Here is a 13,368-nt window from a genome sequence, read left to right as displayed (position 1 = left end):
TCAAATCCTTGTACGCACCACGGTAGAGGATGCGGTCATTAGGGCATGCATGTATCTTCTCCACCTCCAATCCTAGAGGGCATACGACCTTCTTTGCTGCGTACGTACTGTCGGGCAATTCGTTATCCTTTGGAAGCTTCTTCTTCAATATTTTCAGTAGCTTCTCAAATCCTTTGTCAGGCACATCATTCTCTGCCTTCCACTGCAGCAATTCCAGTACGGTACCGAGCTTTGTGTTGCCATCTTCGCAATTGGGGTACAACCCTTTTTTGTGATCCTCTAACATGCGATCGAACTTCAGCTTCTTCTTTTCACTTTCGCACTTTTCCCTTGCATCAACAATGACCCGGCGGAGATCATCATCGGGCACATCGTCTGGTTCCTCTGGATCTTCAGCTTCCCCCGTTGCAGCATCACCGTATTCAGGGGGCACATAGTTGTCATCGTCCTCTTCTTCTTCGTTGTCTTCCATCATAACCCCTATTTCTCCGTGCTTCGTCCAAACATTATAGTGTGGCATGAAACCCTTATAAAGCAGGTGGGTGTGAAGGATTTTCTTGTCAGAGTAAGACCTCGTATTCCCACAATTAGGGCATGGACAACACATAAAACCATTCTGCTTGTTTGCCTCAGCCACTTCGAGAAAAATATGCACGCTCTTAATGTACTCAGACGTGTGTCTGTCACCGTACATCCATTGCCGGTTCATCTGCGTGCATTATATATAATTATGTATGTCAAAAGTAAGAAAATTGGACAAGTATCTATCTAAAGTAAGATTTTTTTTCTTTCAGAAAGAAGATAAGAACAAGAGGCTCACCACGGTGGTGTCGGCGACGAGATCGGCGCGGGCGATCGACGGCGGTGAAGACGAGGACGGGGCGTGACGGACCGCTAAACCTAGACAAATCTCGGAAAAATGGAGCTTGGAGGTCGAGCTTCGAGAGGAGAAAGCTTAACTAGTGTGGCTCGGGCATTTCATCGAACACCTCACATGCATAAGAGGTGAGCTAGAGCACCCAAATGCCCTTCCTCGCCGGCCAGCAAAAATCAGAGCACTGTGGAGTGCTCTGCTCGCCGGCGATGGGGTATATATAGGCAACTCATTTGTCCCGGTTCGTGGCTGGAACCGGGACTAAAGGCCATCCTTCTGTCCCAGTTCCTGCCACGAAGCGGGACCAATGGTTGTGGGCCAGGAGCAAGGCTCATTGGTCCCGGTTCATGCCAAGAGTCGGGACAAATGGGCCCAGACGAACCGGGACCAATGCCCACGAGGCCCCAGCCGGCCCCCTGGGCTCACGAACCGGGACAAATGCCTCCATTGGTCCCGGTTCGTGGAAGAATCGGGACTAATGGGCTGGCCAGGCCCGAACGAAAGCCCCTTTTTCTACTAGTGTCCACCGCTTCAACTTCAATGTTTGGCGTGCGCAAGCCCTAGCCACCATCCGCGGCGCTCAGCTAGTCTCCTACCTCAATCTAGAGAGGGAGATCCCGTCGCTCAAGCTCGTTGACAAGGACGGCAAACCTACTGACGTGCCCAACCCGGCCTATGAGATCGACAGGGCATGGGATTCTCAGGTTCCGAGTTTTTTGTTCAATTCCATCTCACCCCCTGTGATGGTTCAGATTGCAAACTGCACTACGACGTCAGCAGCATGGACTGCAATCACGAAGATATTCATGTCCCAGACGCAGGCGGCCATCGTTAACACGAGGATCGCCCTCTTCATCCACCATCGTCGAGTACCTTGGCCGCATGAAGGCCCTTGGTGATGAGATGGCTGCCATCGGCAAGCCGCTCACCGACGACGACATGGTGTCGTACATCCTCGCCGGGCTTGACTTCGACTACATGTCCTTCGTCTCCTCCGTCTGCGCCAGGACCGTCCCCATCAAGCCCAACAAGCTCTACTCCCAGCTGATCAGCTTCGAGAGCCGCCTTGCCATGTTCGAGGGAAACTCATCATCATCCCACTCCTCCGCCAACGCCGCTTCTTGCGGCGGCCGTGGTGGCTTCACTCGTGGAGGCCGCGGCATGAACGGAGGTGGCCGTGGCTATGCTGGTGGCCATGGCAATGGAGGCAACGGCGGGCGTGGCAATGGCAATGGTCACGGTGGCCGTGGCCATGCAGGAGGAGGCGGCCGCGACGATCTCCCGGAGGTTTTCTGCCAGATCTGCAAGAAGCCGAACCACACGGCTATTGAGTGCTACTGGCGCTTTGACATTGCATTCACCAAGGAGAAGAGTGCAAGTGCCGTGGCTAACTCATCCTATGGCGTCGACACCAACTGGTACGTCGACACCGGCGCCACCAATCACATCACCGGCGAGCTGGACAAACTCACCATGAGGGAGAGGTACAATGGCCATGACCAAGTGAACATGCCCAATGGGTCAGGTATGAAAATTACTCATGTTGGTCAAGCTTATGTTCGTAATCCCACTCGCAATCTTCATCTAAAAGATGTCATTTATTCTCCTAAAGCCACTAAAAACCTTGTTTCTGCCCATCGTTTGTCTCAAGATAATCATGTGTTCCTTGAAACTCACCCTCGCTTCTTGTTCATCAAGGACAAGCCAACGAGGAGCACCCTCCTCCAAGGCAGGTGTAGAGCCGGTCTCTATCCCCTATCATCAGCTTCGTTACACTCGGGCAGGCAAGGTTTTGGCGCCACCAAGATATCTCCTTCAAGGTGGCACACTAAATTAGGTCATCCGTCTTTGCAAATCATCCAGCACGTTCTTAGGCAGAATAAAATTCATTTTTCCAATCAAGAGTTGAATAAAGAAGGAGTGTGTGATGCATGCCAAAAAGGCAAAAGTCACCAGCTCCCATATCTGCATTCTAGTAGCACTTCGAATGCTCCTTTAGAGCTCATTTTTTTCTGATGCATGGGGGCATGCCCGTGATTCTATAAATAAGAAAAACTATTATGTGAGTTTTATCGATGATTACAGCAAGTTCACCTGGATATTTCTTCTTAAACATAGATCTGAAGTCTTTAAAGTGTTTCATGAATTTCAAGCACTTGTTGAGAGACTCTTTGATCGTAAAATCATCACCATGCAAACAGACTGGGGTGGTGAGTATGAGCGATTAAATTCCTTCTTTCGCCAAATTGGCATCACACACCATGTTTCTTGCCCCCACGCTCATCAGCAAAACGGCTCTGCCGAGCGAAAACATCGCCACATCGTCGAAGTTGGTCTCTCCCTCCTAGCACATGTGTCCATGCCCTTGAAATTCTGGGATGAAGCATTCATCGCTGTCACATACTTGATCAACCGTACCCCTAGCAAAGTAATAAACCTTGAAACACCTTTGGAAAAACTTTTTCATGAGAAACCAAACTACCATGCTCTTCGCACCTTTGGTTGTGCTTGCTAGCCTAATCTCCGTCCCTTCAATTCTCACAAGTTAGAATTCCGGTCAAAGCAATGTGTGTTTCTTGGTTATAGCAATCTTCACAAGGGTTTCAAATGCCTAGATATCGCTGCTGGACGTGTCTACATCTCACGTGATGTTGTGTTTGACGAAACAATCTTTCCTTTTGCTGCCCTCAATCCAAACGCCGGCGCTCTCATTAGATCTGAAGTTCTTCTTCTCTCTGAAAATACCTTGCCTACCTCTGCTGATCAGGGGGACGAACATCTAGCTAATGACACTTCGGGTAATTTTCATGCAAATCCTGCTATTTTGCGTCATGATTTTATGCAGTAGCAAGGGACAAACACAGGACATGAGGTGGATTCAGGTGCTGCGCCAGATCCTCACGGCAGCGATCCCGAAGGCGATCCGTCCTCGCCTGCCGCGCCAGGCAGTGGTGGCGTATCTGCCTCGGGGCCAGGCGGGCCATCGCCAGGCGGCCACGCGTCCCCCCGCGGCCCAGCGGGCGAGACAGCGACGTCTCGTGGTGGGCCCCACACTGGTGGCGGGCCATCCGCCTCGACGCGTCCGACCGGACGGTCCTTTGACTCCGCCACCCAACCAACTGGGCCTCGCCAAGTGGCCCAGCCCGATGCAGACGAGGGAACGCGCGGGGGTGCGCCGCTGCATGGCTCCGACAATATCCGCCTTGGATCGGGCGCCCTGCATGGCTCCGACAGCATCCGCCTTGGATCGGGCGCAGCTGGACTGCGTGCTGCTGCCTCGGACTCCACCGGATCCTCTGCGCCACGGGATTCTGCTGCAGCTCCTGTGCCAGCGCCAAGAACACGGTCACAACATGGAGTTTCCAAACCAAAAATTCGTACTGATGGTACGGTCAGGTATGACAAGCGTTTTGGAGGTCTTGCTGTCACGGGTGAACCCAACAATTGAAGTGAGGCTTTTGAAAGTAAAATTTGAAAAAATGCTATGGATGAGGAATATAATGCCCTTGTTCAAGGCTAGACTAGTCCCTCCAGCAAGGGGGAGAAATATCATTGATTGTAAATGGGTTGGCAGAATTAAACGGAAAGCTAATGGAGAGATAGACAGGTACAAGGCTAGACTAGTGGCAAAAGGTTTCAAACAATGATATGGAATAGACTATGAGGATACTTTTAGCCCTGTTGTTAAAGAAGCTACTGTCAAACTTGTTCTCTCTGTTGCAGTACCAAACAGTTGGTGTCTTCGTCAATTGGATGTGCAGAATGTGTTCCTTCATGGCACTCTAGAGGAGGAAGTTTACATGAAACAACCACCTAGGTATGAGGTAAAAGGCAAGCAACATCATGTTTGCAAACTTGATAAAGCATTATATGGCTTAAAACAGGCACCTAGAGCATGGTACTCTAGGCTAAGTGTAAAACTTCTAAGGCTTGGATTTCGACCCTCAAAGGCAGATACATCTCTCTTCTTCTATAAAAGAGGCAAAGTAATTATTTTTATGTTGGTATATGTTGATGACATAATTGTGGCTAGCTCATCACAGGAAGCAACTAATGCACTATTAGAAGATCTTAAGAAGGATTTTGCACTAAAAGATCTTGGTGACTTGCATTATTTCTTGGGCATAGAAGTAAAGAAGGTAATAGATGGCATACTTCTAAGTCAAGAAAAATATGTGTCAGATATACTGAAAAGATCGGGTATGATGAATTGTAAGATTTCAAATATGCCTCTTTCAACCACTGAAAAGTTGTCTAAAGAAGAGGGTGAGCCTTTGGGAGCCGAAGGGGCTACAAATTATAGAAGTATTGTAGGTGCTCTGCAATACTTAACACTTACAAGACCTGATATATGTTTTCCCGTCAACAAAGTATGCCAGTTTTTTCATGCTCCTACTCTTCAGCATTGGACTGCAGTCAAAAGGATTCTGAGATATCTCAGAGGTACTATGAGTACATGGTTAAAATTCACAAAATCAACCTCAACTTTGGTAAGTGCCTTCTCTGATGCAGACTGGGCAGGTTGTCCTGATGACAGAAGGTCTACAGGAGGCTTTGCGGTTTTCTTTGGACCAAATCTTATATCCTGGAGTGCAAGGAAGCAAGCTACTGTGTCAAGATCTAGCACTGAAGCTGAATATAAAGCTTTAGCTAATGCAACAACTGAGTTAATATGGGTTCAGACATTGCTTAATGAACTTGGCATAAAACACTCTTCTGTTGCACGCTTATGGTGTGGTAACATTGGTGCTACTTATCTGTCAGCAAATCCAGTGTTTCATGCAAGGACAAAACATATTGAAGTTGATTATCATTTTGTTCGTGAAAGAGTAGCCAAGAAGTTACTAGACATACGATTCATTCCTACAAATGATCAAGTTGCAGATGGGTTTACCAAGGCCTTGTCATGGAGCAAGTTGCAAGAGTTTAAGAACAATCTCAACTTGGTGAAGTTGTGCTTGAGGGGGCGTGTTAAAGTGTATATTGTAAACGTATGTACGGTATGCGTATAAACCGTACATGCGAGTAGATAAGGGCTGCGTTGTGTCTGTAATCTGGTTGTTCCCTTGTATATGTAGATGATCTCGTATATCCCTTGTATAGATCATTACATGGAGATCAATCTAGCAACTACCTGACAACTAACCCTGTAATCTCTATGCCTATATAAACACGCAACGCGTCCCTGCTAAGGCATACGCTTCACGCTATTTTACATATTTGTTAATTGCCACGTGAATGAAATTTTTTTGGAGCTCCTATTCAGTGTTGTTAGCGTAGAATGGTATTAAAAGTGCCACCCCCCCCCCCCCCCCACAAAAGGTGTTGTCGGCTTGTCGCGATGAATCGAACTCGCGCCCTACACTCTTATCGTGGGTTAGCCTAACCACTGGAGTACCTCGCAACACTAATACTTTATGAACAACTACAACCACTCATACGTGATTTTCTTTAGAAAAACTTAAAAGTTCACAGATTACGGAAAAAGTTCATGAACATGCAAAAAAAGTTGCCCTATTAAAAAGTTAATTGATTTTGAAAATAGTTCATCAATTTTGAAAAAATATCATCAAAATTTTCTAAAAAAGTTCACCAATTTTTAAAAAAGTTCATCATTTTTTGAAAAAACCATCAATTTTGGAAAAAAGTTCACAAATCCTGAAAACAATTCTTTGATTTTGAAAAATGTTCATCGAATTCTAAAATAGTTCATGGATTTTGAAAAACAAAATCTATTTTTTTAGAAAAAATTAGTGAATTTGAAAAAATACTGGATTTTCAAAAATAGTTTACGAATTCAGAAAAGTTCTTCAATTGTGGAAAAAAAGTTCACCATTTTTTTAAAGTTCATGGGTTTGAAAAAGTTCATCGATTTTGATAAAAAATCATGCATTTCAAAAAGAAAAAGGAACAAAAAAAAGGAAAAAGAACAAGAATAAGAAAAATAAAAGAAAAGAAGGAAGAAGGAAAGAATAAAAAGGAGTAACCAAACACATTGGGGTGCGTTTCCTGGATGGCTACCGTAGTTAGCACATGAGGAGGAGGTCGCGGGGGGTGCGCCCGTTTGCAAACTATACTGTAACAGGCGCATTAAGCGCCATATAGGAAATGCCGAAAAGTTTCCCCTATCTTCACCTCTCTCACAAAGCGAAATGTATGAAGTTGAGCCGCAAGCCCACAACTAGGCTGGACCCATACACAATTTAGCCCGCCAAAAGCCCAGAACATTTGTACTTAACCAGCAGAGTATTAAGCTTTGCTAAAAAATTAATAAAGAGTAAAGTATTAACCTTATTTTGGTTTCATGACTTTGCACGGAGCAAAAGACCGTTCCAGTCATCCATAAGTGCCATTAGAAGCCGCACAAGAAATGAAAAGTTAATCTTAAGACAAGATTTTGCAGCCACCACCCACGCGCAAGTACGCGACGTTGCATAGCATGGGCAAGTGAGCACCAGATCGGCATACTGCTTTCGTACACCTAGTACACTGATGATGGCGGCGGCGGCGACACGGGCTTCACCATCGTCTTCCAGCCGTTGGGGTCCGGCGAGGGTGGCTTCACGGGCACCCTCTGGCCCAAGCGCCGGCCCACTACCACACCCAGCTTCCTTCTCTCACGTGGCGTCGACTGCGCCGGCCGGCTACCCCGTGCACCCGCCTCGGCGTCGCCACCCAGTAGCAGCACTGCATGCGGCCACCACGATCGATCCCTTCATACACACACACACTGACACATAAGCTGGGATTTGGAACTCGCAGTGGCCGGTATGCATACCTGGAGGAGAACGCGCCGTCGGTGGGTACGTGGCCAGCAGGACAAGGAGGGCGGCGGCAACGAGGGCCGCGCGGACGGCCGTCCGGCGACGCATCGGTCGAGCTGTAGGTTGATCGGAGACCACTGGACTCTGTAGATCTGAAGATATCTGTACAGCTCCGGTCAGTGGCCACTGGGACAGTGAGACTCTGCAGATGTGAGCTAGCTGTTCACTGTAGGATTCGCGGCGTTCTTAAATTGTCGACTTGGGACTCTGAATTTTGTCTCTTCTCTTCCGTGTGTTGACCTCGAGGTCCGCACGGCCGTTTGTCCTGTCCTGGATCCCGCGAGTGCGGTATTTCTTAGCAGTAGTTGAACACGAGTTCAACTCTACCCTACGTCCAAGAGGATTCTTAATTAGGGCATCCCCACGCCCCTCAAACCTCCCGTAACCGTCCGCCTCGCGCTGTCCGAATCATGGAAGCCATCCTACAGCCATCGTTGTTTTATATCGGTCCGCGGAACGGTCCGGACGTGATTTCTTCCGCAAACCGAAGAAAAATGTGAGGGCCTTTGCGGGACTCCAGACATGCGAAACGTCGCTCTCCGCCCCCTGGCCCACCCGAAAGGAAGGCGGAGCATGGAAACGTCGGAGAACCTGTAGGAGATGGAGCTAGCGAATAGGTTCAAACAGTTGATAGAGGCGACGGAGAAGAAGATCAAGCTCGAAGAGAGGAGGACCATGATCGAAGAGAGGAAAGCGGTGCTCGAGGAGAAGAAGGTCGCGCTCGAGGAAAAGAAACCGTGCTCGATGAAAAGAGGGTGAAGATCACCGCTAATGCGGAGGATGCCAAGATATTGACCTTGAATATCGACTCTTTGGATGCCAGCGCTAGAATTATCGTGCAATCCGTCCGCTACCAGATGTTGGAGGGTTGGAAAGATGAGTTGGCGGCGACAGAAGATGAGGACGCGGCGGAGGCGGAGGCTGACGCGGATGCGGGGGATGCCTACGCGGCGGCAACGGCACCTCCTTGATCGAGGAGCAGCTTGCTGGGATTGCCGGTCCGGCAGGGCAGAAATGCACGGACTGCTGGACCTGGGCTGATGTTCTTTTGGATTCGGATATGTAAAAACTAAGCATATTTCCCTTTTTTTGGGTTGTGATCGGGGTTACGATCCGGCGCGGATGTGATCCGGCATGTTGTGTAGATCAGTGTACATTTAAATTTGAATTTGCTGACGGACATATACAAACTACGATTGGATGGTGGCCTTCTACATTCGTGTCCATAAACTGATCTCTGTCCGCGGAGGGATGCGGGAGAAAATTTACGGGTTGCCCGCGAAGATGCCCTTAAGCATGGAAGATTACAGTGCTACCTTTTTTGCCAACTGACATGTGAATGGCATTTTTTAGTCACCTTCACGTCTCACATGGAGGCGCATATGCAAGCTCATGGAACTCACTTTTGTCGGCTACCATATTTGTCCTGTATAGACCGGAGATAAGTGAGCGTCATATATACGAGTAGTTGTGCAATACAGTATATAATTGCGTCGAACTTTGTTTGACACCGCTGGCCAAAAGTGCTTTCGTACACGGCAGCTAGCCGTTCCTTATGCTGTGGTGCATATCCACGCAACACACCGAAACAAAAAAGATTTATTTCCGCCATTTACCTCAGAAGTCCAGGTTGATATAGAGAAGTGAACAATACATTTTAAGACTTTGAAGCATGACAACTTATTTCACACCAGCAAGATTATTCTTGTAACACATTAGTAAGAGACCAGAGGTGCACAGAAGTCACCATGGAATATGCTCGTACCCAGACTCCCAACACCTATTAATTGATCAACGGCGGTGGTGGCGGCGACAGGGGAATCACCACCCCCGAGTTCTCGTTAGGGATTGGCGACGGAGGGTCCGTCAGCGGTATCCTCTGTCCCAAGCGCCTCGCGGCTCCCATCCCTGGCACCTTCCCCCCTTGTCGATGCGGCCCGTCTGTTTGACCCCACGTACCAGCGTCGCCACCTAGCATCATCACCATAATTACATCGACGGGCCCGTATATACATACAAAGAACGAAGCACATATTCGGAAAACATCAAAAGGGAACTATATGTACCTGGAGCATGACGCGGTGGGCCATGTGCGGCGGCCACACATGGATAGGAAGCTAGCAGGGGCGGGAGAAGGAGGACGACGACGATGACGAGAAAACAGGTGGCTCTCCGTTGATACATCTTGCCGTCTTGGGGGGAGAGAGTTGGCTCGATGGGAGATCAAGAAGGTAAAGAGGAAAGAGAGGGGATACACAATTGAAGGAGTATTTAATGCATCGGTGGTGTGTAAAGCTGAAAATGAAGGGGCAATATCGAAAAAAATCAGGAAAAAGGCTTTGGGGCAAACTAAAAAGGAAAAAAAAACTAGACACAAACAAAATGAAAAACGGTGCTCGAGTCAGTAGCCTAACGAGACAATGAGTGAGAGCTTTGCTTTGTGCGTGGTGTGAGCTGTTCGTTGTCTGATTGTGACGCTCTTATATCCCCAGCCAACCGCTAACGTGGATTGGATTTCGGCTCTGCTCGTCTTGCGTGTGTTGGTGATACATGGCTAGCTGTACGTTGCTTCCTAGTTCCACCCTCGTGACACATTGCTCTCTTTGCCAATTATCACGTGATTGCATATTCCCTTCACCTTCACATCTGCCACAAGGCCAAATGGATCAAACTCGCAAACCCACGACTAGGTTGGATCGAAATGCAATTTAGTCTGCCAAAGGCCCATAACATTTGTCATTTAATAAGTTGGTGTATTATTATTTATTTATTTTAATTTCTTGCCCCATAAACAAAATTAGGGCGTGGCACAAATAGGCAAACTAAAAATATCTGATTGCGCATAACCTTTGTAATTTAATAAGTTGGTGTATTATTATTATTTAAAAAGAAAACAATCTTCATCATCCCCCCCCCCCCCCCCCCCAAAATACTCCATCAGTTCTAAAATATAAGGTATATTTATTTTTTTTGGAAAAAGTTCAAATTTCATTAACTTTGACCAAGTTCATAGTCGAAAATATCGACATCCACAATACTAAATAAATAAAATATGAAAATTCATTTCATGATGAATCCAATGCTAACACTTTGATATGTTTCTCTGTAAATTTGGTCAAACTTAAAAGAAGGTTTGACTTTTCAAAAAACTAATACACCTTATATTTTCAAACAGAAGGAGTAAAACAATTATGAAAACTCAACAACACCAACGTGCAGCAAAGCGCGCCAACCCTTCTAGTATGTACTAATGAATGAAAAATTAACAAATGGATCATATCAACTATGTCAGCTCCTTTGATTTCGGATTTGAAAATGAAAAATTATCAAGCCAACTACCATAGTTGTCTCGCCTAACCCTAGGCAGCTAGGGTAAACTCTTCCCTCCAGGTTTCACCAGCGAGCCCATGGATTCACTTCCCCTCTACCTGCTGCTTCGGCGGCCGGTGGCGGGGAGGGGAATCCTAGTGTCTCCGCTCCAATTAGTAGTTTAGGTTAAAGTTTTTAGTCCTCGAAGGTGCGGCGCTCGGGCGGATGGCGGCGCTTCTTTGAGTTTGTCTTCCAAGTTCTGATCCTCCTCGAGTTCGTTCGTTTGGACGAAGTCGACGGAGCTCCAGAGTAGATTTCCGCCTTCTCCTTTGGGCGGTAAGGTTAGGGTTTTTGGTCATGTGACGACATTTTTGGTCAGATGTTTCAGATCTATGCAAGGGTTCAAGGGCGACGATTACAACTCCAGGACGTGTTGGTCCTTAGGGGCATGTGTACAAAGATTTACATCTGTCATCGACGAGGTCAAAGACTTTTACGATAGATCTGATCTTTTCGTAAACAAAAAACCACCGTAGTTGTACTTTATTGTACTTTATAGAATGGAGATAAGTGAGCATCATATGAGTAGTTGTACAACTAATAGAATAGACTCAAGTTTATTTGACACTAGCGGAAGTGCTTTGGTACACGGCCGCTAGCTGTTCCTTATCCTGTAGTGCATATCCACGCAACACCCTGGAATAAGCAGGAGATATTGATTGATGGAAGGAAGCCAGCATCGCGTGCCCGCGCATGCATGCCATGACCCCCGGCGCCCTATTCGTTGATCGACGGCGGCGGTGGCGGCGTGGGCGTGTACACCCCCTGGCTGGCCTGGGGTCTCGGCGAGGGAGGCCTCCACACCGGCGGCCTATGCCCCAAGCGCCTGGCAACTCCCACCGCCAGCCCCTTCCCCTCACGCGCCGCGCTCCGGCCGCAAGCACTGGCGTCGCCACCTAGCAGCAGCACTGCAATCACATCGACCCACCCGATTCATTTCATACACACAACAAGGCTAGGGTTCGAAGCACCCTGATTGCATATGTGATATGTGCATATCAGCATATGTACCTGGAGGAGAGGGCGGCGGCAGGCGATGTGCGGCGACCGTGCATGGGTAGGAGGTCAGAAGGGGCAGGAGGAGGAGGACGACGGCGGCGGCGAGAAAGCAGGTGGTTGTCCGTGGGTACATCGTGCCGTCTAACGGGATCACAGAGCACTGGGCATGCACTGATGCTCCTACTACGGTTCGCATAAATAACCACTGGTGAGACAGTGAGAGAGAGAAGGTCTCTGAGACTCTCTACATGGCGTGAGCTGTTCGGCGATCTTTGGATCTTCGGCAGGAATTTGGATTGGGTTTTGCCCCTGCCCGTCTTGTCTCTTGCGTACCTGTGTTGATCTTGAAGACTTCATAGCCGCTTGTCCTGCCCTCGTATACGTGGTCGTGTGTATGCGATGCATATATGGCTAAGAGCATCTCCAACACCTGCCCCTAAACAAGCGCCGCGCTGCAAATTGTATCATTTTAGCACGCGCAACCTGTAGACAAGCTCCGGCGGGCACGCAACAACCGCGCGCGCGGCATATGTAGTTGGTGCGCGGTCCGAATCGCCAACTTGCGCTGTGTATTTGGAGCGCCGGCTTCCGCGCGCGGCACACACGAGCGCTCGCGCCGCACTCTCTCCTCCCCGCCACCTTCGCCCCGCGCGCGCCGGCGCCGGCGAACTTGACCCGATGGACGCACGCGCCGGCACCCCGCTCACCCCATCCTACAGCCGCGACCCCTCCCCCGCCGCCGCCTTCGGAAACCCTAGCGCGGGGAGCGTTGGCCTCGCCACCGCCGGAGCTCCTCCGAGCATCGGCCTCGCGCGTGGCCTCTTCATGCCGCCGCGGATGACCACGGCGGCGGGTGGCGTCGCGCCAGCGCCCCCCCCCCCCCCCCCCCCCCCGAAGCTCCCCAATGTGGCGCGGCCGAAGAAGGGCAAGACATCCGCGAAGAAGAACAAGGCCGCGGACAGCTCCGGCACCTCGAAGGCGAGGAGAAAGAAGCTTGCAGGGCGTGTGACGGGCGCGGCGGCTACCGAAGCACTGGCGAGCTCACTCGTTGAGCCGGCGGCCGACGCGCACAACGTGTTCGACGATATGCGCCAAAGGTAGAAATTTTTTCCAACTTTTCTTTTCTTGTTATTATTTGAATGCATTCATATAGATAGCTTATTTGCATTGTTCTATATATTTTGTAGTGTCAACGATGATGCATACATGTCAACTATGGGTGTTGGCTCCAACAATTCGCATTGGTCTCAAACCAATAACATGCATTTCGAAGACCATGAGTTCGAGGTGGACGAGGACGGT

The 13,368-nt window shown here is 48.8% G+C and overlaps 3 long non-coding RNA genes across 3 annotated transcripts; all 3 read right to left on the bottom strand.

Annotated features, from left to right (window-relative positions):
* Positions 1-7,121: 7,121 nt before the first annotated feature.
* On the bottom strand, positions 7,122-7,829 carry LOC120965962 (uncharacterized). Its single transcript, XR_005758922.3, has 2 exons — positions 7,653-7,829; positions 7,122-7,561 (listed from the first exon to the last, which is right to left on the bottom strand). It is a non-coding gene; the product is annotated as an uncharacterized lncRNA (long non-coding RNA).
* Positions 7,830-9,309: 1,480 nt separating this feature from the next.
* LOC120965961 (uncharacterized) lies at positions 9,310-10,125 on the bottom strand. Its single transcript, XR_005758921.3, has 2 exons — positions 9,765-10,125; positions 9,310-9,669 (listed from the first exon to the last, which is right to left on the bottom strand). It is a non-coding gene; the product is annotated as an uncharacterized lncRNA (long non-coding RNA).
* Positions 10,126-11,605: 1,480 nt separating this feature from the next.
* On the bottom strand, positions 11,606-12,473 carry LOC120965960 (uncharacterized). The gene is made up of 2 exons (XR_005758920.3): positions 12,079-12,473; positions 11,606-11,975 (listed from the first exon to the last, which is right to left on the bottom strand). It is a non-coding gene; the product is annotated as an uncharacterized lncRNA (long non-coding RNA).
* Between the last annotated feature and the right edge of the window lie 895 nt (positions 12,474-13,368).

Source organism: Aegilops tauschii, chromosome 6 (assembly GCF_002575655.3).
Source record: "Aegilops tauschii subsp. strangulata cultivar AL8/78 chromosome 6, Aet v6.0, whole genome shotgun sequence".
NCBI classification, from domain to species: Eukaryota; Viridiplantae; Streptophyta; class Magnoliopsida; order Poales; family Poaceae; genus Aegilops; species Aegilops tauschii.
This window is presented reverse-complemented; position numbering and strand designations above follow the sequence as displayed.